Here is a 24,422-nt window from a genome sequence, read left to right as displayed (position 1 = left end):
CTCAGAAAGAGAAGTTTTCTGTTATTTAAGTAAAGAATATAAAAGAAAAATAAGTTGAACAAAAATGTCCTGGATAAAAGAACAAACGGTAGCGTAAAATAAAGAGTGTAGGATGAATGAAATGGAAAAAGTTTGGGAGAGAATAAACAGAATAGTTAAGGGTGGAAGGAGATTTGAAAAACAGATATTGAGGATGAGCAGTGAGTGAATTACTTTAGTGAACTACTCAGGGGGGGGGAAGAGGGGGAGGAATGGTAGAGAGGGAAGGGGGAAGAAGTGATCTGGAGAGATAGAGGAGGCTCACTATTCGAACTGGACAAAGAAATTACAAAAGAAGAAACCTTGGGAGTGATAAGTAAAACCAGGGACAGGTCGGCTGGAGTTTGCAATGGTATCGACAATAAAGTCTTAAACGAAATAAGCTAAAATGGAACGATGATAGAGGGTATTGTGGAATGAGCAGAAAATTATAAGGTGGATTATTAGGGAATGGGAAAACAATTTTTGAAAGGAAGTTACCAGAAGAAGGTGCATAGAAAGAAATGTTAAAGAGTTATGCGAGAAGAGTGTGTAAGAGTGTAAAGTATGCTGGTAAGAAAAAGATTTGTAGGGGTAGAGTTGATTAGTGTGTTTAAGGGTGAAATGTGAGTGAAGCCCTGCTATGTGCTAAATTTGGAGATAACTTAAAAGTTGAGGTTGGTGTAGTGTAATTAGGATAGGGTAGTGGTCTAGTGACTGCAATTATAGAAGGTGCAATCGTTATTGATAGTGCATGACATTATGGTTCTGGCAAAGCATGTGAGCTAATTGTGGTGACGAGGTTAGATAATTTGCTACATGATGTAATTGTTGACTAATAAGTGAACTGGAATCTATCTGTAACAAGGTCAGTGTATATATGAAGAACTGCTACGTTGGGAGGCGAGGAAGTAGGCAATGGGATGAGGCTGACGAAATGTTTAAGTCAGCTGATCTGAAAACCAGCGCACTGTTGTAATAACTATGTGGAAAGTTAAAGAAGATTTAGGTGTGAGAGATGAATGGGTAGGTCTAGATTTAATATTTTTGTGTTTGTGATTGTTTTATTTTATTTTATTTTATTTTATTTTATTGCTTATTATGGGAACATGTATTTGGGCGGTTGCCTGTTATGTTCAGCTGAATAAATAAATTACACGATGTTCTACTGAATTCGCCATTCTCAGAACTCTCACTCAGCACATCCGCTCACTCCACTGTCTGGATCAAGACTGGCATAGATTTATTCCTACACTTGAAGGAATGTATTCGATAACCTTAATTTATCTGTCTCACATTATGAACGGTCTGTGTTTCATTTGTCTACAAAACTGTACACTGAATAAATTCTCATCAATTATAAACATCGTTATTCCTATTTACAATGATTGTAAAATCGAATATAGCTTTTAAATTCAAGCATTGAATTAATTAATTAATTATTACGGGCTATACTCTCGTCAAAATCGAAAATCAAAGTCACAATGTCTTTATTTGCAAATGAGGTGTCTACCTCGGTGGCAAATGGTGCACTAAAATACATTATTGTCAAGCACTAAATTTTAAATTAACAAGAGAAGAAGACATTTTCCTAGAATACAATATTATACAATTTATGCTAACAATTTTTCTATTAAACACACAGCTCATCCTTAATGAATTTATAATGTTTACAAAATTCTACTTATAATATTTCCTGTACTTACAAACATGGTCAGCTCATATACCGTATGTGAAATTGCTTCAAATAATACTATACAACTGGCATAAGATTAAAATTTACATTGCATTTATTTACTTATTTATTTTTTACTCCCTAAGTAGCATAACGACCTGCTGTGTCTTAACCAGAGCCACTTTTGCCACCGTTTTCAGAGTTCCTGAAGGGCCTTCACAGCTACCGTAGCGGTCCCAGGGCCCTCAAAGTCCCCACTGTACTTCACCTCTAAAGGCAGTCCCCTACTTCGGCTGTCCAATCTCCATAGACCAGGGGATGGAATTAATTTATTCACACACATTTTTTTATTTAAAATAACCTGCACTGGCCACATGCCCTCTAAAATTTCATTTATTTTCTCTGTTGCTGTTTTCTTCTCCTCTTGAATATCTGTACAGATTTTAATTCTCATGATTATCAGCTCATCATTCTAATATGCATTATTTTTATATCAGTGGATTATTTGCATACAATTTATAAATTATCTGGTGTTAATTAACATATCAATTAAGGATTAATTATTTAATTGTTCCATCAAATTTCACCAGCCTAATTAGGATTGATTATTATTAATTAATTAATAATCAGTTATTGATTAATAATCCTAGTTCAATGAATTTTATTCTTATTTCTATAATCATCATCATTAAGGTTAGTACAGGATTCTTGACACCTTTACGCCAGTTTTTTCTCATTACAATACCATTCTAAATCGCCACTGCTCCCCAGTGATATCCTAACTTGAAATAACACGTTGTTATTAATTTACGTTCCTTTTACATTCCAAAAGTTTAAATTTCGTTGGCTTATCCTTTCTTTTCACTAGGCAATAATCAATTATAGGCAACTTTAATCTCTTAAATACCTATTATTGTAGCACTGCACTAATTAACACTGGAATGCAAATAAAACATCTTTCTATCACAGAGATTCCTATATCCAATAATATCTGAAATCTTCCACCAAGTCAGAACATGTGAAGTTCAGATATTCCACATATGAATACATGGCACATATGACAGTAGAATATGCGAAAATTAGCACACAAATCAGTGGCGGCGCGGGACTGTCATCACCGGGGTTTCAACAGAAGAAAAAATGCCCCCTCCCCAACCTCTCCTCTCCCCCTCTCCCCCGCCACTTCTTCCGTCGTGCGCCGTAAGCTCATAAAATAAGATGACAGAAGTTTTAGAAATGTGATCAAATACGATACATGCCGAAATTTACCACATGGAAAATAAGAAATGTTTCACAATCAACCTACCCTATGCAGACAGCTTATGAAAAAATCCATCCTGCGCTCCTTGAAGGATGTAAACGTATCTATAACTGCTTCATTGAAATCCGCAGAGTCTCGAACCAAGTCCCTTTGAAGGGCATTAAGTCTATCCTCGGTCATTGTGCTGCGCAAGATATTCTTTATTCTCTTCAGGGTTTGGAAGCACCTTTTTGCTTCCTATGTCGTCATGGGAATAGTAATAACTATATTTAGAAGTTTTCATTGGTATTACCTTGCTGCTATTATTTTCCTCAATGATTCGAAAGTTAAGTTTCTCTCTAAAAAGTAACTATTCCAAAGAAGGCAAATTAATGGATGTTTAGTAAGTATTGTTATATTTGGGACAAGATATCATTTGGAATTTGGCAGTTTAATATGACTTTTGGTAGTAATGATGCTTTTCAACACCAGCGCTAGTTACGTGCACTATTCCCTGATACCTAGTTCATTTCCCGTAAGGACAACAGATGGCAGGCACATACCCCAACAACACGACTTCAGAGAGACATTATAGAGTGGCATATTGCGCATGCCTAAAGCACAGATATCCGTTTCCGCGATATCCTGGTCTTGCTTTAATGCTGGCCGACGTACGGACGGAGAGATCACCTTGCAAGGGGGCTCACTCCAGACGAGTATCCAGCCACGGACCTTGCGCAGCTCACGTGACTTGAAAGCCAGTACGAGTATATACTGAGCAAGAGTTTCGAGATTGACAAGGGGGTTATGAATATTATGCAGTTGAGTACAATTTGATATAAACTGGAGTTTTATTGCTCCATTGCGCTATACAAGAAACAACAATTCTTAACAGAAAAGCCAAGCATTCAGCCAAGTTTCATTGGCTTATATCAGGGCAAAGCATATGATGGAAGAAATATAGGTAGAGCTGTGCCCTACTCACTTTAACGGGGAAGACGTCTTCAAGCTGTCAAATACATGGAGATCTGTACTCCATAAATACAAGCGTAACAGTACCATGGCACAGAAACTGGCGGCAGAGAGCGATGAGTAGGTAACCCATATACACACATGCAAATACGCGTATATTTAGGGTGTATTTATGTGGTCACTATCTACTGATCTTTATTTATCATTATTAGTTCAATATGGCAAACCTTAAATATGACTGTACATTTCGCGTAACTTACTTGATTATTTCGATATAAATACCTCGTGACTGAATTATAAGATATAAATTGTTTGAACTAGTCTTCGAATCTCAAATACTAAGTCATAGGACTTTAATAGGAAATCCACCTCCTATCATTTATCATCATACAATTCCTCGTGATTAAATACCTTTAATATTTATACTTGTTGAGCAACCTATGGAATGATTATTATATTTAAACAGCTAGCGTTTGCGCGCAATGGCAACGCGTGCTCACATAATCTCCTTCCTGTCAACATTATTTGGCTCCTAATTCTCAAATGGACTCTGCCATTCCGCATAATACGGAAACTGAGCACTTCTGCATCTCCGTGAATCCTTACTAACAAGTGCATTCGTTTATTAATTTTGACAAGTTATTTACGCATAAGGTTCCCAATATCCTCCATAAAACTATCAGTTGTATTATTAAATTCATGTTTATTATTCCCTAATTGTCTATGAGATTAACATATGTCTGATATAATGAATTCATTGAACATTTTCGCAGAAGAATCTCATTAAATCAATCAATCAATCAATCAATCAATCAATCAATCAATCAATCAATCAATCAATCAATCCTGATCTGCATTTAGGGCAGTCGCCCAGGTGGCAGATTCTCTATCTGTTGTTTTCCTAGACTTTTCTTAAATTATTTCAAAGAAATTAAATTTTTTTGAACGTCTCCCTTGGTAAGTTATTCCAATCCCTGACTCCCCTATATATAAATGAATATTTTCCCCAATTTGTCCTCCTGAATTCCAACCTTATCTTCATATTGTGATCTTTCCTACTTTTAAAGACGCCACTCAAATTTATCCATCTACTAATGTCATTCCAGGCCATCTCTCCGCTGACAGCTCGGAACATACTACTTAGTCGAGCAGCTCTTCTTCTTTCTCCCAATTCTTCCCAGCCCAAATTTTGCAACATTTTTTTGTAACGCTACTCTTTTGTCCGAAATAACCCAGAACAAATCGAGTTGTTTTTCTTTGGATTTTTCCAGTTCTTGAATCAGGTAATCCTGGTGAGGGTCCCATACACTGGAACCATACTCTTGTTGGGGTCTTATCAGATACTTATATGCCCCCTCCTTTACATCCTTTCTACAACCATTAAACACCCTCATAACCACATGCAGAGATCTGCATCTTTTATTTACAATCCCATTTATGTGATAACCCCAATGAAGATCTTTCCTTATATTAACACCTAGATACTTACAATGATCCCCAAAAGGAACTTTCACCCCATCAACGCAGTAATTAAAACTGAGAGGACTTTTCCTATTTGTGAAGCTCACAACCTGATTTTATCCCTGTATATCAACATACCATTGCCTGCTGTCCATCTCACAACATTATCGAGGTCTCGTTGCAGTTGTTATAATCCTGTAACTTATTTATTACTCTATACAGAATAACATCATCTGCAAAAAGCCTTACCTCTGATTCCTCTTCTTTACTCATATAATGTATATATATAAGAAAACATAAAGGTCCAATAATACTGCCCTGAAGAATTCTCCTCTTAGTTATTACAGGATCAGATAAAGCTTCGCCTACTCTAATTCTCTGAGATCTACTTTCTAGAAATATAGCAACCTATTCAGTCACTCTTTTGTCTAGTCCAATTGCACTCATTTTTGCCAGTAGTATCCCATAACCCACCCTATCAAATGGTTTACACAGGCCAATCGCAATACAGTCCATTTGACCACCTGAACCCAAGATATCTGCTATACCTTGCTGGAAACCTACAAGTTGAGCTTCAGTGGAATAACCTTTCCTAAAACCGAACTGCCTTCTATCGAACCAGTTATTAATTTCACAAACATGTTTAATATAATCAGAAAGAATGCCTTCCCAAAGCTTACATGCAACGCATGTCAAACAGACTGGCCTGCAATTTTCAGCTTTATGTCTGTCACCCTTTTCTTTATACACAGGGGCTACTATAGCAACTTACCATTCATTTGGTATAGCTTCTTCAACCAAACAATAATCAAATAAGTACTTCAGATATGGTACTATATCCCAACCCATTGTCTTTAGTATATCCCCAGATATCTTATCAATTCCAGCCGCTTTTCTAGTTTCCAACTTTTGTATCTTATTCTAAATGTCATTATTATCATATGTAAATGTTAATACTTCTTCAGCATTAGTCTCCTCCTCTATCTGGACATTATCCTTGTAACACATGCAATATCACATGAAAGTAATCATGACCAGAGTACCAATCAAACTATGTCAAATAATTTAATTCTTTGATTATTTGTCGATTTTATCAATTGTTATATTATTATGTCTATCTGAATATATAATGGGAATTTGTAAAATTAGATGATCGCTACGAGCATTCCTTCATCTAATTATAGCTACACAGACACGCCCTAATCTACCATTCACCAGGTAGTGAATAAGAGAAAAATAATTCTAATCTACTGCAAATAATAGAAAAATATTACCTCTACGAATAAGATCTACTGCAATTGAAGGAGCATGATAGAATATAGTAGGTACTTATTTATAGCAGATGGGAGTCGATTCTCTGTCGGTACTTCCTGGTGTTGATTGGGTTACATCACGGCTCCTGCTCGATCCTTTTTATGGTCTCGGCTCTGTATTTACATTTTGACGGTCATCGTAAGCCAGTATCCCTCGAGGTAGGTTCGAATTGTGGTATGAATGCTCCAGTGGATAGGAACAAGTAATTCCCTGGATGGTGTTTAATATAGCTAACGGCGGTCACAAGTTTTAGGATGTTCACGACTGAAACTAACAAATAACTTCAATATTTGCACACAAACAGATTATAATACGATAATGAGTGTTTGTTGGATAATACTCAACTTATAACTTCTAAATCCGATGTCAAGTTGTCGTATAAATTTTCTACACAATCCTATTGCACATTAGAATGTTACCTTCACGAATGACACGTGTTTAAAAGTACACGATATCTTCACGATTTAAAGTCATTTCCGATACTCTTGGAAATATTACGAACATGTTGGCTTCGTAACTTGTAGAACGTTCTCCAACAACTTCCTTAAATTCGTTTCCAAGGAAAAGTAGGCTTCCAATATAGCAAAAGTCCGTAATATAACGTAAATATCCAAATAGTAGAGATCTGCAATGTAATAGGGTAGAGTAGAGTAGAGTAGAGCAGATTAGAGTAGAACACTATGGAGAGCGAATTTCGTCTACACACGTCTTTTATTAATTACAGTACTGGGAGGCGTGTATGCTAGTTTTCATGATTATTGGTTGATAATTTCATTTCCAAATATCATTGGATCTTTACTAGTCTCTGTAGATCTTTCGAGAATATTATATTAGATTTTCATGTACGTACGCTCGGTCTAATTACGTGGTTTTCACCTTACTTGCTTGCAGCGATCTCGTAGGGAATGGAAATATATAAGATACTAGCGTTGAGCGGGCATATGTTACTCGCCGTTCACTAAATCAAGGACAAGCTTCATCTGCTTCCTTCCCAACTCGCAGGCAGACAGACTAATGAATCACGCGCAAAAGAATAAATTACGCCAGAAGTATCACATTTTCTTTCCGCATTAAATATGTACCACTTTAGACGTGTACAATGCAAAAGTTATGTTATTCCTTTTAATTTTTAGGAATAAAAGTTATTCTTTTAGGAATATCTTTCTGTACTTTACAATATTAACTTAAAATGTTTAAATGCTAGTTAAACATATTGAGGGCAGAAATGGTTAATAATTTTAAATTATAATCAAATATGCTTCTAGTATTATAACGCGTGTGTTGCTTAGGAAATAACATTGAATTCTAGAAGAAAAAGAAAACAACACTCAATAATTTGGCATGTTATATGTAGGAGACTCAAAATATATCATTATTTCAAAGGAATTTAAAAATAATTACAAGCAGTTGTCCTCCTTTGTTAAAGATTAAGCAACTAATTCTGTATGTTACATCATGGCCTAAAGGATATCACAGCAAGAATATCTTAAATTTCAGCAGAAATTATAAATAACTACTCTCATCTTTTCCAGATAATTCTGCATATTATAGAGTCAGAACGAGACAACCTCCTTCTAGCAATATTAACAAATACATAAAAGCTGAGTAATTTAACAAGAAAGATCCACTAATTCCCCGTTGTCTTTGTTGTAATGCGCTAGTGTTATCAGCACAGCTCAAGTGTCTTAGAAGCCGCGAATCTCAAGTACGTCAACAGATGCAAACAATTCTAGAATCTCCCATCGATATGGTTTTTACTTGTTGTCTTTCGGTGTATGAGATTTTTAAAAACACACTTTTGCGGTAGTTAGGAACTGACAGCCATATTTCTCGATCCGAATAATTATTTAAAAATGGACCTCATCCCAACCAAGAAATACTGCAAAAAACATATGCCCTAATCTGGTCAATAACTCTACTGGATTCTGACGCAGACTAGACGCCGGATCAACTGTATTATAACTAGGGCTCCGAGGTTAAAGAAAAGTCTTTTCTTTCTCGAGTGTCCTTAGACGAGGCCCATGATAATTTATGTTCATTCTTGGTCATTATAGGGAGGAAAATGGTGGGTTTTATTTCTCCTCTTCTGTCTTTTTTGGTGTTTTTGTCTGATAGGTCCTTTTTAGCCTTTCTTAGGGCTTAAGGTCTTTTTTAGAAATTAAACCTCTTGACTACATTTGTACTGCCCATTTTCAATTCGAATCTTTTGTTCATCTATCACCTCTTAACATATTTTCTGTATTAAGAGAGAAAATGAAACTAATGCTTCAAAAAGCAAAGGGTGCGAGATAAGCGAAATAATGTAAGGAGAAATTTTGATAAGATTGTTTTTTGAAGAAGAAGATCTCACTTGCTTCAAATATGAACCCTTAACACCCGTTCATCTGGAGAGAAGTTTCTAGATATTTTTGCAACGTGCTGTCTGAAAACCGAAGATCCTTTACACCTAAGAACCTGGTGAAGACTATTGTGATATATTGCGTAGCAAACTGATGTAAGGTTTCCGAATTCCAATTTCTCTAGCCCTAGTGTGGTTAAGTCCCAGTTATACTAATTCCAATTTCATTCTCCACGATATCCATTGCGGGTTCGTTGAATTCATTCTAGATGGAATAGGTATTACATTCTAAATTCTCCAAGTACTTTTTTTAACGAACACGAAATTCCTTTCTTAAATTATGTTAATCCAAATATATATAATGTGTGAAAAAAGAAGTATTTCACTCATATGTTTTTGCACTGTATGTTGCATAACACCAGAATTTTGTCTTAAAATTATATTCCTTCATTAAATGTGAATTAATATTGATAGCATTTTAGCGTACTTTTTGCCTGTTTTCATGTCCTTTTTGGATACTTTTAGGTACATTTATGGGCGTTTTAGGCCGTTTATAGGTATTCAACTTCTGAACCCTAATTATAACTATCACTGTCAAGGCAAGGCTAAGTAACACCAACAATTACTCATCAGCATTGGACTTCCCGCTCACAATCCCTTCCAGCCGGAGACTCCAGGTACCGCATGCCAAGGCCGTCACAGCATAAATACGTTTATCAGAATGTCTGCTTACAATTCAACTTGCCACATAAACGCCTTAGTGTGTGTTCATTCATTGCAGTTCCAACGAAAATGTACCACAGTTTTACAATTAACAAACAGAGTTCTAGTTTTTTCTGTTTTCAGTTAAAGATAGCTGACAGATCTACTCTATTTTAACCATCATTTCAATAACAAATATACCATAATTTTAATACCATTTTGTCTCTGAGTTGCTTCAAATACAAAAAATTCCAATATTCGTCAGAAATATAGGAAAATTGGCCAAATCCCAAATATCCAACATCATTCTCCAAGTCACAATATAACAATTCTATGCATATATGTATTTCCCTTTGTATTTTCAAACCTAAACACTGTTCAAATATAAAAAATTACAACATTCGAAAAACTCCAAAATTCGCGAGAAAAATTCCAAGAATCCAATACCATTCTCCTGTCACTTTGATATATAAATGTCCTTTCCTTCGCATTTTTACACCAAAACACAGTTGAAATGGTAAAATATCAAATTGATAAAATTCCAACATACGAAAACTTCAAAATTTGACAGAATAATCATGTACAAATGCAAACATCCAACCCTTCAACGCCAAAAATGGCAGTATTCACTAAACACGCGTTAAATCATGTAAAGCGCACATAAAACCCACATCCAGCCCTTAAAACGATCAAAATATAAAGACAGGCCATTTACCCCATATTTACCCCCGATCTTTTTAAACTACGCGTTTGTTTGACCTGAAGATCACGATGAGGTCTTCGCAGCTTCTTTGCCTTATAATTCTGCATTTAATTACCATCGTATCTAATTGATTCACATTCATTTACATATCGTTATAATAATATATTATTACAGGATTTCTATCAGGAATTAGAATTGAAAATACCGAAATTGATTTATAAGAAGTGTCCTGCGTTTTCCGCTATCAATCATCCTTTTTTGAACCCAGACAAATGCTTTATATTAGAACAAGGCATGACAGTACTATGTTAAAACATACGGAAGTGGAAGACTGATTGAGTTGCCATCTAGGGGATGTGGAGTACGTAGATTCCTGAAAGCGTTCTCTAGTAATAATTTACGGACGATAATTAAAAATACTTCAGTGTAGTGGAATCAGGGATAACAGAAAGGGGTTGCCCCCGTACAATCCGTGTATGGAGCTCCGCACTCAGGGCCGTTCATAACTTCTTCTTACTAGCGACATAAAATTGAGATACTAGAACGCTACAGCTAGCTAGGGTGCCGCAATGTCGGTCTAATGCGGTTAAGTATATCACCGAATGGGTTGATATCTAGAAATGGCGATGAAATCGAATTGCAATAGGAATCCCATTGGGCGATCAACGTTCCAAATTGAGAATTTGGTTTATCAGATCATTCCAATGAGTTTTATATACCATGACTGACTTTATGTTTAAAGTTATACCATTAGATATACTACTTGATTGCGTATGATTATGATAATCGTTTCCAAAATATCTAGGCTCATGATATTAATGACACAGAACATATTGATTGGCATAATATCATTATATGCTATCACGGATTGTTGAACATATCTATATTACATTGAACAACAACTGAGATATTCTGGATTGTAACGTGTTTATTTAATAAAGTCCCTAAGCTATATTCAGACGAAACCAAAGATTAATATTCGGTCAAAATATTAGAAAATGAAAACGATAAAATTGAAATCAATTATTAACTTAATCTATCACAACGTAATGCAGTGGAAATCGATTCTCATTTCTCATCAAGTTTCGATTGATCCATATTGTATGAACACTGGTTTACAATTAACTTTTAGATTATTCCGTTTTTCAATCATTATTAATGCGATATACCATCTTATTTGAAACTTATAAATCTGAATGTAATTATCCTATTATATAACATAGATTTCTCAATGTTCACGATTATTCTGTCGCGTGTATCGTAATTATTAAATTACATAAAATTTTGTTGTTCAGATTTGCTTTCGAGAAAAATCCTATGTAATAATGTTCTTCTGCAGAGGAAATAAAATGAAAATGAACTTAAACTAACCTATTCTAAATGAAAAATTGCCCTGAAGATGTTCGCACACTTGAATGATCAAACACACAATAATGTGCCTACATATCTTCTGGGATCTATCTCACCAACAACATAATGAATGACGTAATGAATGAAATGGCATGGAGCAAGAACAAGAAAATAAAATCATAGTCACGAAATGAAAATAAATAAATAACACAACATCTAATCTAAAAATCACACTATAACTTACTCATAAGTAACTACAATTTGATTATATTTAAATAAAAGGCTAGACATCCTCGCAGCTATGTGTGGCAACTACTTACATAATAACGATGTCACACGCATCCCATCTAGGTATAAAGCATTACGATATGAATATAGCGGTGATGATCATTCACATAAAATATCTGGAATTAGCAGGCAATGACCCTACAGTAAAATCAGCGGTAGCTTGCGAGTGACATCATGACATCTGATTCATCGATGTTCTCTTAAACATGTATAGAAATTGGGAATACATACGCTTATTACCTCTACCATGCATGATACGAATATAACCTATGGATTCGAACGATGAACAATAACTGGTACCAACGATTAGCAGGAATTTGACTTAAATTCGAAGAACTTCATTCGAATTCCATGTCTTATTAATGAGTGCACATGAGTCAAATTTAAATATCATATACGTCTTTGATACATTTCGAAGAACACGTCAATATCAATTATTCGTCATGTATATCGACACTATCAATTATCAACACATTATTACCATTAACATTTCCCATCAATAAAGACCAACAAAAATAAATACTCACGTAGAATACCATACCTAAACCCAACATTACCTATACGACTTAGCAGTATAATATATATTGAAGACCGTATAGTATATAACACACGACATAATTGCAACATAACTAGCCATAACCTAGGCAATATTAAACCATTACACTCAAGAATCCAATCCCTGGTATTCGTATGAAATAATGCACACCATGAAATGAAATGAAATGGCGTATGGCTTTTAGTGCCGGGATATCCCAGGACGGGTTTGGCTCGTCAGGTTAAGGTCTTTCTATTTGACGTTCTTAGGCGACCTGCGCGTCGTGATGAGAATGAAATGATGATGAAGACAACACCCAGCCCCGTGCCATTGGAATTAACCAATTAAGGTCAATCAATCAATCAATCAATCAATCAATCAATCAATCAATCAATCAATCAATCAATCAATCAATCAATCAATCAATCAATCAATCAATCAATCAATCAATCAATCAATCAATCAATCAATCAATCAATCAATCAATCAATCAATCAATACTGATCTGCATTTAGGGCAGTCGCCCAGGTGGCAGATTCCCTAACTGTTGTTTTCCGACCCGGACTGGAATCGAACCCGGGACCCTCTGAACCGAAGGCCAGTACGCTGACCGTTCAGCCAACGAGTCGGACATGCACACCATTAAACGTGTTGACATTCCCTCCCATGTTATCAACATGTCTTAAATAAGACCGACGATCAGATCAGTAGTATAAGTGGAGAGTTCGGCAGCCTCCTGGACCTCCACCTCCACACGCTCTCGGGAGAGGCTTCCACCTCATTGACTGCGCTGGTTAAGACTGCATGTTTAACCTCACATCCGCCATCTTGGAGGGGTTTAACCTTACTTTTGACGAGTAAGACAGCAAGCCTAACCTCATGGAAGGGCCTAACCTCCGTTTTACGGCCGGATGCCCTTCCTGACGCTATCTTGATTTGTAGGACAATGGGTATTCTCGAGACGTTCTATGAGTAGAAGGGCAATGGAGATTAGCATGAGAGAGCACACCTAACCTCATGGAGGAGTCTATCTCACTTTCACGGCCGGATGACTTTCGCAACGCCAATTGCACAAGATGGCGGCTATACACAGCTCGTTATGAGACGGCTTAAGGGCCCTTGCGCAACATGGTGGCTATCTAATTGCACAAGATGGCTGCTATACATAGACACTTGTGAGACTCCCTAGGGACGCTTGCGCAATATGGCGGCCGCGAGATGGGGCTATAAACAGTTCCTTATGAGACAGCCTAGGAGGTGCTTGCTCGAGATGGCTGCTATACATAGGCTCTTATGAGACACCCTAAGGGCGCTTGCGCAAGATTGCGGATATACACGGCTTCTTATAGAGAATGATGGCGGCTATAGGCGCTTGTGCAAGATGGCTGCTAACATTAGAAAGCTGACTACTAACGTGATTATAGTTAACAGTGGTAGGTCAACCCACGCATTTGTCGCCAAAGGGCGTTACAGTCTCAAGTTTGAGGCTCAACCTAACTAGACATGATCAAGGGACTTCGGTGCTGGTAGATTGAGTCTGAACCACTGCGGGGTTAAATTTAGGATGTACACAGACATTGAATCGGGTCTCGTTAGGGGCACTTGTCAAGTTGTAACAAGGAAAGTGTGGAGACATGAAATAGGGAGTTCATTGTTTCTTGCACATATCAGCAAGACTGCACAGGTCAGTTGGAAGTATTTGCTGACACAGGGAATACAAAGTTTATTTTTCGTACAAGTTCGCGACACACAGGATCCTATCTTCATACTGAATACCTAATGTAGTGCCGGAATTTAACTCTGCAGGATTTTCGCGTATTGTCTACCTGCACTTCACGTTCGATACTCCTGCAGGCCTAACGTTGCGCTGACCACGTATTAACCTCCCAGGACTTGCTCAACTAGATTTCGCGTATTATCAGAAATTCCCGAATACAGAATAAAATCCTTACCTACACTTCACGTTCGATACCCCTGCAGGCCTAACGTTGCGCTGACCACGCATTAACCTCCCAGGACTTGACATGGTACTAGGAAGATGGTGTAAGTCGTAAAGGGGTACAAGATGGCTTCTATACACAAGCTCTTATGAAGAAAGCCAACTTAGAGGCTACTGCATAAGATGGCGGCTGCTGATATGAGACGGCTTAGAGGCTACTACACAAGATGGCGGCTGCTCTTATGAGACGGCGTAAGGGCGCTTGCGCAAGATGGAGGCTATACACAGTCTCTTATGAGGCTAACTCCTAGAACGCGGGTCAGAACAAGATCGCAGCTATACATAGGCTCTTATGGAGAAACCTGGCACAGGGGTGACAGAGGAATTAAGGTGAAGGCCTAAGGCTGATTGCGCAAGATGGCGGCTGCGTACAACTTCCTAGTGCTAGGGACCCCGAAGCAAGATCGTCGCTGTACATTGGTTATATGAGACTAACTTTGGACTAGGAGCTAATGGCGATACGTTGTTTTTATAGGCCTAACTCTACAGAGCTGCCTCAGGGGCTCACAACTTGTATCTTATGACCTATTAGTTTTACCAGCCTAACTTTCGAGGGACTGACGTAAGGGTTACTATGCAAGATAACTGCTATACTCTATTCGTATAGACCTTAACTAGAGGGTCGCTTCAGGGGCTTACAACTTTTAACTTATAACCTATTAGGTTGATCAGCCTGAAATTCGAGAAATGAGGCAAGGGTTATTATGTAAGATAACTGCCATACTCTATTCGTATAGACTAGATGGTAACTGCTCGTATGGAGAAAGCTGGCTGAGGAAGCATACTGCACAAGATGGTGGCTATACATAGGCTGTTATGAGTTCCTCTTCTTCCTCTATCAAGGCGTAGCTTTATGTCTCTATCAAACAAGTTTAAACACGCATTATACTGCGCAAGATTGCGGTTACACACAGCCTCTTACGAAGAAACCTAGCTTAGAGGCTACAGCACAAGATGACGGCTATACATATGCTGTTATGACCTTCTCCACTTCCTCCTTTATCAAGACACAGCTTTATATCTCTAGCAAACAAGTTTAAACATGCATCGCTAAGGCTAGAGTGAGCTCGTGTTATTAAACTACAGCGATGACGTCGTCATAGTTATACATGTTTAGCCTCGTTCGTTTTCTCAAGCCTTATTAGATAGAATGAATAGGTGTAAGGAGGCAAAGGAATGAAATAATCACAACATTTTGATGCAATAAAATATTTATTTACAATGCACTACAACAGTTTTCGTTTTGCTACTGATAAGGTTACTATGTTTCTTAACAGCTTTCTGCGAAGAGGTAGCATGCTTCCGAAATTATAATACCTCTTGAAACATTGATTTATCAAGACAAGTTACAATTAGCACACACTAGAATTGATTGTAGAACAAGAAGAAACATGTTGGCTTTCAGTGTTCAGAACAGAAAAACTTAAAAACGCAAAACATTATAAGATTAACCTCTCTGTTGATACAATCGCACTCTTATGCAATCAGCGCGCACACATAGAATTGCAAATCTCCATCCAACATACTTATCCTTAATTACTGCAGATAAAATGATTTTACTACTTAGCAGGGTGATACATTTGTCTTAAGGAGATACATTTTGCGGGATTCCACTTAGGTGTGGATTTTAAAACTTCGGGTGCTGTAGCAGCATATCACGTGACCGCGACGTAATCACCACGTGCTCTTGTTTTTAAACAAAGCCACGTGCTTTTATGACAGGTATCATCTTAGCGAACAATAACCTCACTTTTAAGGACAATAGAGCATCGCTAACCTCACTGCTGGCATCGTCACGGCACTAAACATCATATGCACGTCGTCGCGGCGAATTTAAATCCAACAACAACAGCACATCGCTAACCTCACTGCTGCCATCTTGAAAAGTTCAGTGTTCCAAACACTAAAAAACTGTCAAACAGATACTGATTTCTGTTAGAAAAATGCAACTCAGTGCACTATTAATCGGTCGGGGTCTTATTCTTTACTAGGTAATTCTAATAAGACGTGACCCGTAAGTTCCATTCCCTGTTATGTGTAGCATGAACTTCTTCGGTTCTGAACACAAAGTTTTAACTCATGATCATTAGCACGGTAATCTTTTCGTCTTTAAGATGAGGCAGTTATCAGTTTTCCGCGTACTTGTAGGAAGAATAATACAAATGTTAAGCAGTTTAAGTTGTAACTACTCATAGTAGAAGGACCATAACAAAACTATAAGTCTGGTAAATCTTTCAATGCAGTTGTTTATTGAAGAATAACCACAGATATACAAAGCACGAATAGATTACATTATTGTAAGATACATTGTAAACAGTCATTAATCATGAACAATAGACGTTACACATCGTCGCGAATATAAAGTTAGAAGAGACAAATAATTTACTAATAGAGATTAATTGGCTACATATAACAGAGTAGAAGCAGATAACAATCGATGAGGGTGTTGCTGCTGTCAAAAATGTACCAACTTCAGCTAACTCCTTCTGGGAGGAGGAGGTCGCTGTAAGGTAGAGGAGAAGGAGCCCCATAGCACTTTAGACCATTAGCCCTTTAGCCCTTTAGCCCTTTAGCCCATTAGCCCTTTAGCCTATTAGCCCTTTATTCCTAGGAGAGAGAGAGTCCTATCATCCTTTTACCCTTCTGATAAGACGAGAAACCTGTGTTCCATTCCGTATCATGTGCGTTGCACGATTATTTTTCGGTTCAGCATTTTACAATCATTTTGCATAGCAGCCCTCTCCTGCACAAGCTACATATCTGTAACCATACCAACAGATTGAAATATGTTTCCGAACTGAAATTTCAAGTTACATGCTTATCCGATAATTAGTTCGACTGCTAGGAACTTAAATGTAAGCAGTGTATATCTTATAATACAAAGCGTTCTGTTTAATTTAACTTTCCGCATGAGCTACATGCTTGTAACCCATGCCAACAGATTGAAATAATATGTTTCAGAACCGATATTTCGTGCTACATGTTTATGCAATAACTTGTTCGACTGCTAGGGGGCTTAAATGTAAGCAGTGCATTTCTTATAGCACTATCGTTCTGTTTTATTTCACTTTCCTTGTTTGCGATAAGAGAACAGGGTTTGAATCTATGTTTTTATTGTTCTATTGTAACTAAATCAGAGTTCGAAATCCATACAGATTTTTTTCTGTTGCATGTGTTCCAATCCCGCAAAAAATATCTCCTTAAGACAAATGTATCCCTCCTGCAAAGTAGTAGAATCATTTTATCTGCAGTAATTAAGAATAAATATGTCGGATGGATATTTGCAATTCTATGTGCGCGCGCTGATTGCATAAGAGTGCGATTGTATCAACAGAGAGATCAATCTTATAATGTTTTGGGTTTTTAAGTTTTTCTGTTCTAAACACTGATAGCCAACATGTATCGTCTTGTTCTACAATCAATTCTAGTGTGTGCTGATTGTAACTTGTCTTGATAAATCAATGTTTCAGGAGGTATTATAATTTCGTAAGCATGCTACCTATTCGCAGAAAGCTGTTAAGAAATATAGCAACCTTATCAGCAACAAAACAAAAACTGCTGTAGTGCATTGTAAATAAATATTTTATTGCATTCAAAATGTTGTGATTATTTCATTCCTTTGCCTCCTTACACCTATTCATTCTATCTAATAAGGCTTGAGAAAACGAACGAGGCTAAACATGTATAACTATGATGACGTCATCGCTGCAGGTTAATAGCATGTGCTCACTCTAGCCTTAGCGATGGATGTTTAAACTTGTTCGATAGAGATATAAAGGAGGAAGTGGAGAAGATCATAACAGCATATGTATAGCCGTCATCTTGTGCTGTAGCCTCTAAGCTAGGTTTCTTTATAAGAGGCTTTGTATAACCGCAATCTTGCGCAGTATAATGCATGTTTAAACTTGTTTGATAGAGACATAAAGCTATGCTTTGATAGAGCTTGTGTATAGAAGCCATCTTGTACCCCTTTACGACTTACACCATCTTCCTAGTACCATGTCAAGTCCTGGGAGGTTAATGCGTGGTCAGCGCAACGTTAGGCCTGCAGGGGTATCGAACGTGAAGTGTAGGTAGGGATTTTATTCTGTATTCGTGAAATTCTGATAATACGCGAAATCTAGTTGAGCAAGTCCTGGGAGGTTAATACGTGGTCAGCGCAACGTTAGGCCTGCAGGAGTATCGAACGTGAAGTGCAGGTAGACAATACGCGAAAATCCTGCAGAGTTAAATTCCGGCACTACATTAGGTATTCAGTATGAAGATAGGATCCTGTGTGTCGCGAACTTGTACGAAAAATAAACTTTGTATTCCCTGTGTCAGCAAATACTTCCAACTGACCTGTGCAGTCTTGCTGATATGTGCAAGAAACTTATGAACTCCCTATTACTCAAGATAGCGTCGGGAAGGGCATCCGGCCGTAAAACTAAGGTTAGGCCCTTCCATGAGGTAGGCTTTCTGTCTTACTCTTCAAAAGTAAGTCTTAGCCCTCGCAGTCAATGAGGTGGAAGCCAATCCCGAGTGCGCGTGGAGTCGGATGCAGCCGGAGAGCCGGAGGTGGAGGTGGCTGACGAACTCTCCACTTATACTACTCAGATCAATACACATCGCAAGTGGATATTATCACACTGTTCACCAATACTCAATGGCATCACGCAATTAACTGTAATGGCGGATAGTGTACAGTTATGAAATACGAGACTCATGGTGTGTGCGGTATTAGGAGGTGAATTTTAGCAGTTTGACAGTCGTAAGTGTGATACATTATTGTAACTTGTACAGTTATTCACGTCAAAGTGTTCGTGAAGTGTTCAGTGAAACCTGAAGCGAAATATCTACAAAACATCCAATCCCCCGTCAAAGTTAAAGAGGTGCCAATGGGAGCCATTGTGAAGCAAACAGTGCAGGAAGCGCTGAGCAGTGAGGAAACTCTCAACACGCTTGCCAACCTCATCCAAGATCAGGTGACGAAGACAGTTGTAGAGCAATTGAAAGAAACCATCAATTTCAATACAAGTGTGATCGAGGATCTAAAGCGTACGCTGGAAGAAAGAGACACGACCATAAGGGAATTAAAAAGGGAGCTGAAAATTAAAACTGACAGTTTAGAGCAGTTTCAAAGAAGACAGTGCTTGCATGTTCTTGGTGTGGAAGAAACTGCAGGAGAAAACACGGACAATATTGTCATCGATATTGCTCGTGAAATTGGGGTGGAACTCTCAGTGGACGAAATAGACAGATCGCATAGGATTGGGAAAAATCAAAATGGCCGTCCAAGATCCATACTTGTGAAATTTGTTTCGTGCCGGCAAAGAAATGCAAAGTTTGTAAACAGAAAGAAACTCAAGGGTACAAACAAAACAATTAGAGAAGGCCTAACCCCAGGGAGACTGCAGCTTCTGCAGTACGTCATAAGTAAGATCGGTGTGCGGAACGTTTGGTCGAAGGATTGCATAATTTATGTTAAGCAGGGTACTCGTAAAATACCTGTGTCAAACCGCGAAGATCTCAATCGTATTCGCTAACCATGAGCCGACATTCTGTAAACTAAATACCGCTGTATAGAAATTTAATCCAGATTTCAACTGTAGCTATAGCCTACATTATTATCATTAATTTCAATTTTTAGTTTCTTAATTTTTTCTAGAGTAGTTTTTCCTTTTATATCTACAGTTAAAATTCAATTTGGCAGCAACAAGCAACCAGGAAACAAATGCCTCTAGTTTCAGCCTCTCCAACCCACAGTCCCAAGCAGGTCACTACCTGTATCTCCCAGCCCCCACCCTAAGTACCGCTAATCACCGTCAAGACATTCTTTCGCCTTAACCTACCTCCTTACAAATAGCATTCTTAGAGCATTCTCCCACACTTCCCGGAATTCTCTGAAATATTCTCAACCTGCAACCTGCATGCCATACAGAAAGTGATGGAACCAACTAGAGGGAAGAATATTCTGGATGTGGTGTTGGTAAAACCAGAGGAGCTCTATAGAGAAACCGATGTAATAGATGGTATTAGTGATCACGAAGCTGTTTTCGTGGTATTTAAAAATAAATGTGAAAGAAAGGAAGATATTAAAATTAGGACTATTAGGCAGCACCATATGGCTGATAAAACAGGCATGAGGGAGTTCTTAATAAGTAACTATGATCGGTGGAAAACGGTAAATAAGAATGTAAACAGACCCTGGGATGGGTTTAAAGCAATTGTTGAGGAATGTGAAAATAGGTTTGTACATTTAAAAATGGTAAGGAATGGTAAAGATCGTATATATTATAACAGGAAAATAAAGAGACTAAGAAGGAGGTGTAGACTGGAAAGAAATAGAGTTAGAAATGGCTGTGGAAGTAACGAGAAATTGAAGGAACTTACTAGGAAATTGTATCTAGCAAAGAAGTCAGCTAAGGATAACATGATAGCAGGCATAATTGGCGGCTATACAAATTTTAGTGAAAAATAGAGGAGTATGTATAGGTACTTTAAGTCTGACATAGGTTCCAAGAAGGACATTCCAGGAATCATTAATGAACAAGAGGAGTATGTATGCGAGGATCTTCAAAGGGCAGAAGTATTCAGTCAGCAGTATGTAAAGATTGTTGGTTACAAGGATAATGTCCAGATAGAGAAAGTGACTAATACTAAATAGGTATTAACATTTACCTATGAAAGCAATCACATTTAGAGCAAGATACAAAAGTTGAAAACTAGAAAAGCCGCTTGAATTGATAAGGTTTCGGTGGATATACTAAAGACAATGGGTTGGGATATAATACCATATCTGAAGTACTTGTTTGATTATTTTTTGCATGAAGGAACTTTACCAGATGAATAAAGAGTTGTTATAGTAGCCCCTGTATATAAAGGAAAGGGTGATAGACATACAGCTGAAAATTACAGGCCAGTCAGTTTGACATGCATTGCATGTAAGCATTGGGAAAGCATTCTTTCTGTTTATATAAGAGATGTTTGCGAAATTAATAACTGGTTCGATAGAAGGCAGTTTTTGTATAGGAAAGGTTATTCCACACAAGCCCAACTTGTAGGATTCCAGCAAGATATAGCAGATATCCTGGATTCAGGAGGTCAATTGTACTGTATCGCGATTGACGTATCTAAGGCATTTGATAGGGTAGATCATGGGAGACTACTGGCAAAAATGAGTGCAACTGGACTTGAGAAAATAGTGACTGAATGGGTAGCTCTGTTTCTAGAAAATAGAACTCAGAGAATTAGAATAGGTGAAGCTTTATCTGTTCCCGTAATAATTAAGAGGGGAATTCCTCAAGGCAGTATTATTGGACCTTTATGTTTTCTTATATATATCAATGATATGTGTAAGTAAGTGGAATCAGAGATAAGGCTTTTCGCAGATGATGTTATTCTGTACAGAGTAATAAATAAGTTACAAGATTGTGACCAACTGCAACGTGACCTCTATAATGTTGTGAGATGGACAGTAGGCAATGGTATGATGATAAACGGGGGTGAAAGTCAGGTTGTGAGTTTCACAAATAGGAAAAGTCCTCTCAGTTTTAATTACTGCGTTGATGGGGTGAAAGTTCCCTTTGGGGATCATTGTAAGTACTTAGGTATTAATATAAGGAAAGATCTTCATTGGGTTAATCACATAAATATGATTGTAAATAAAGGATACAGATCTCTGCACATGGTTATGAGGGTATTTAGGGCTTGTAGTAAGGAAGTAAAGGAGAGAGCATATTTGTCGCTGGTGAGACTCCAACTAGAGTATGGTTCCAGTGTATGGAACCCGCACCAGGATTACTTGATTCAGGAACTGGAAAAATCCAAAGAAAAACAGCTCGATTTGTTCTGGGCGATTTCCGACAAAAGATTAGAGTTACAAAATGTTGCAAAGTTTGGGCTGAGAAGACTTGGGAGAAATGAGACGAGCTGCTCTACTAAGTGGTATGTTCCGAGCTGTCAGTGGAGGGATGGCGTGGGAGGTCATTAGTAGACGAATAAGTTTGGGTGGTGTCTTTAAACGTAGGAAAGATCACAATATGAAGATAAAGTTGGAATTCAGGAGGAAAAATTGAGGGCAAATATTCGTTTATAGAAATTGGTGTTAGGGATTGGAATAACTTACCAAGGGAGATGTTCACTAAATATCCAATTTCTTTGTAATCATTTAAGAAGGGGCTAAGAAAACAACAGATAGGGAATCTGCTACCTGGGCGACTGCCCTAAATGCAGATCTGTAGTGATCGAATTGAAAAAATTAATTTAGGTGTCGGTATGTATATATGGGATGATGTGAAGTATAAGGTGATATTAAAATCCCCTAGTGAGTTCTCCAATAACCCTGAATTCTTGTTCGTTGAGCTCATAGTTCGCGGTACGATGTGGTTGCTTGGTGTGGTGTATCGTCCCCCGAAGACTGGTAACATCACAAGTCTGGAGGAAGCCCTACATGACCTAACACCCACGTATGAGCATCTGATTTTAATGGGAGACTTTAATACAGACTTGACAAACAAATCTACCGAAACAAAGAGGTTGACTGAGATGTTTTCATCCATTAATTTGACAATACTACCCCTAAACACTACAAATCATGTTGCCAACTCGCGTACGCTCCTCGATCTTCTAATTACTAATAGTACCAACCGAATCCTAACTCATGGACAAATGCCCGGTCACGGTCTCTCCCGACATGACATGGTTTACGCTGCATATTCCTTGAAGTGCCCTAAATTCAAGCCGAAATTAATTACATATAGAGATTTTAAACACTTTAATGAAGACGCATTTTTTGACGATGCTCTTAACACACCATGGCACAACATTCAGTTCATAAATGACATTGACGGAAAGGTAAATCATTTTAACGAACTACTTCTGTCTTTGTATGACAGACATGCAGCACTACGCACTGTTGTGGTAAAGAGACCTTCAAACCCATGGCTTTCCCAAGAAATACGCAACCAGACGAAAATTAGAGACACAGCCTATAATTATTACGTGAAATATCCTACATCTGACAATTTCGGAAAATATAAAAACTCCGAAACGGAACAACACATTTAATTGGAAATGCTAAAATACGTCACTCTTATGAGATTTTAAACATTCAAAATTCTAGTCGGATTTGGAAATCTCTTCGCGAAATGGGATTGTGCAAAAACAAGACAAATGACAACAACTGTAATGTACCACTAGCTGACCTAAACTCATATTTAACTCACGATCCTCTCAGATTGACGAACAGACCAAAGCAGCAGTAATTGACAGAATATCCTCAAAAGCAAGACATAATGGCGAGCAGTTCTACATTTCTCACGTGACCCCCAGTGACGTTAGGGGCGTCTTTAGTGAAATATAGTCAGGTTCCACTGGCCATGATGGAATCAACCTGTCTGTTTTAAAAAGAATCATAGATATCATACTTCCAACGGTCACGCATGTTATTAATAACTCACTCATGACTGGAGTCTTTCCTTCGAATTGGAAACATTCAATCATCCAACCTTTCCCTAAAAACAACAACCCCAACACTCCCCAAGGTTATCGTCTTTTTAGTATCCTTCCTATATTAGGAAAAATGTTGGAGAAAAACTAGTACATAAGCAAATGACTGAATATCTTATACAGTACAACTTACTTGACAAATATCATTCGGGATTCAGACAAAACCACTGTACCATCACGGCATTAGTTGAAGTGACAAATGACATGTAACTAGCGATATATAAAGGACAAATGACTATACTTGTTCTCTTGGACTTAAGCAAAACCTTCGACTGTGTAGATAGAGACATATTACTCGCTAAACTTCAGGCGCTGAAATTTTCTTACAGCACTTTAAC

Source organism: Anabrus simplex, chromosome 2 (genome assembly GCF_040414725.1).
Source record: "Anabrus simplex isolate iqAnaSimp1 chromosome 2, ASM4041472v1, whole genome shotgun sequence".
Classification (NCBI taxonomy): Eukaryota; Metazoa; Arthropoda; class Insecta; order Orthoptera; family Tettigoniidae; genus Anabrus; species Anabrus simplex.
The sequence above is the reverse complement of the archived record's forward strand: the minus strand, read 5'-3'. Positions refer to the sequence as shown.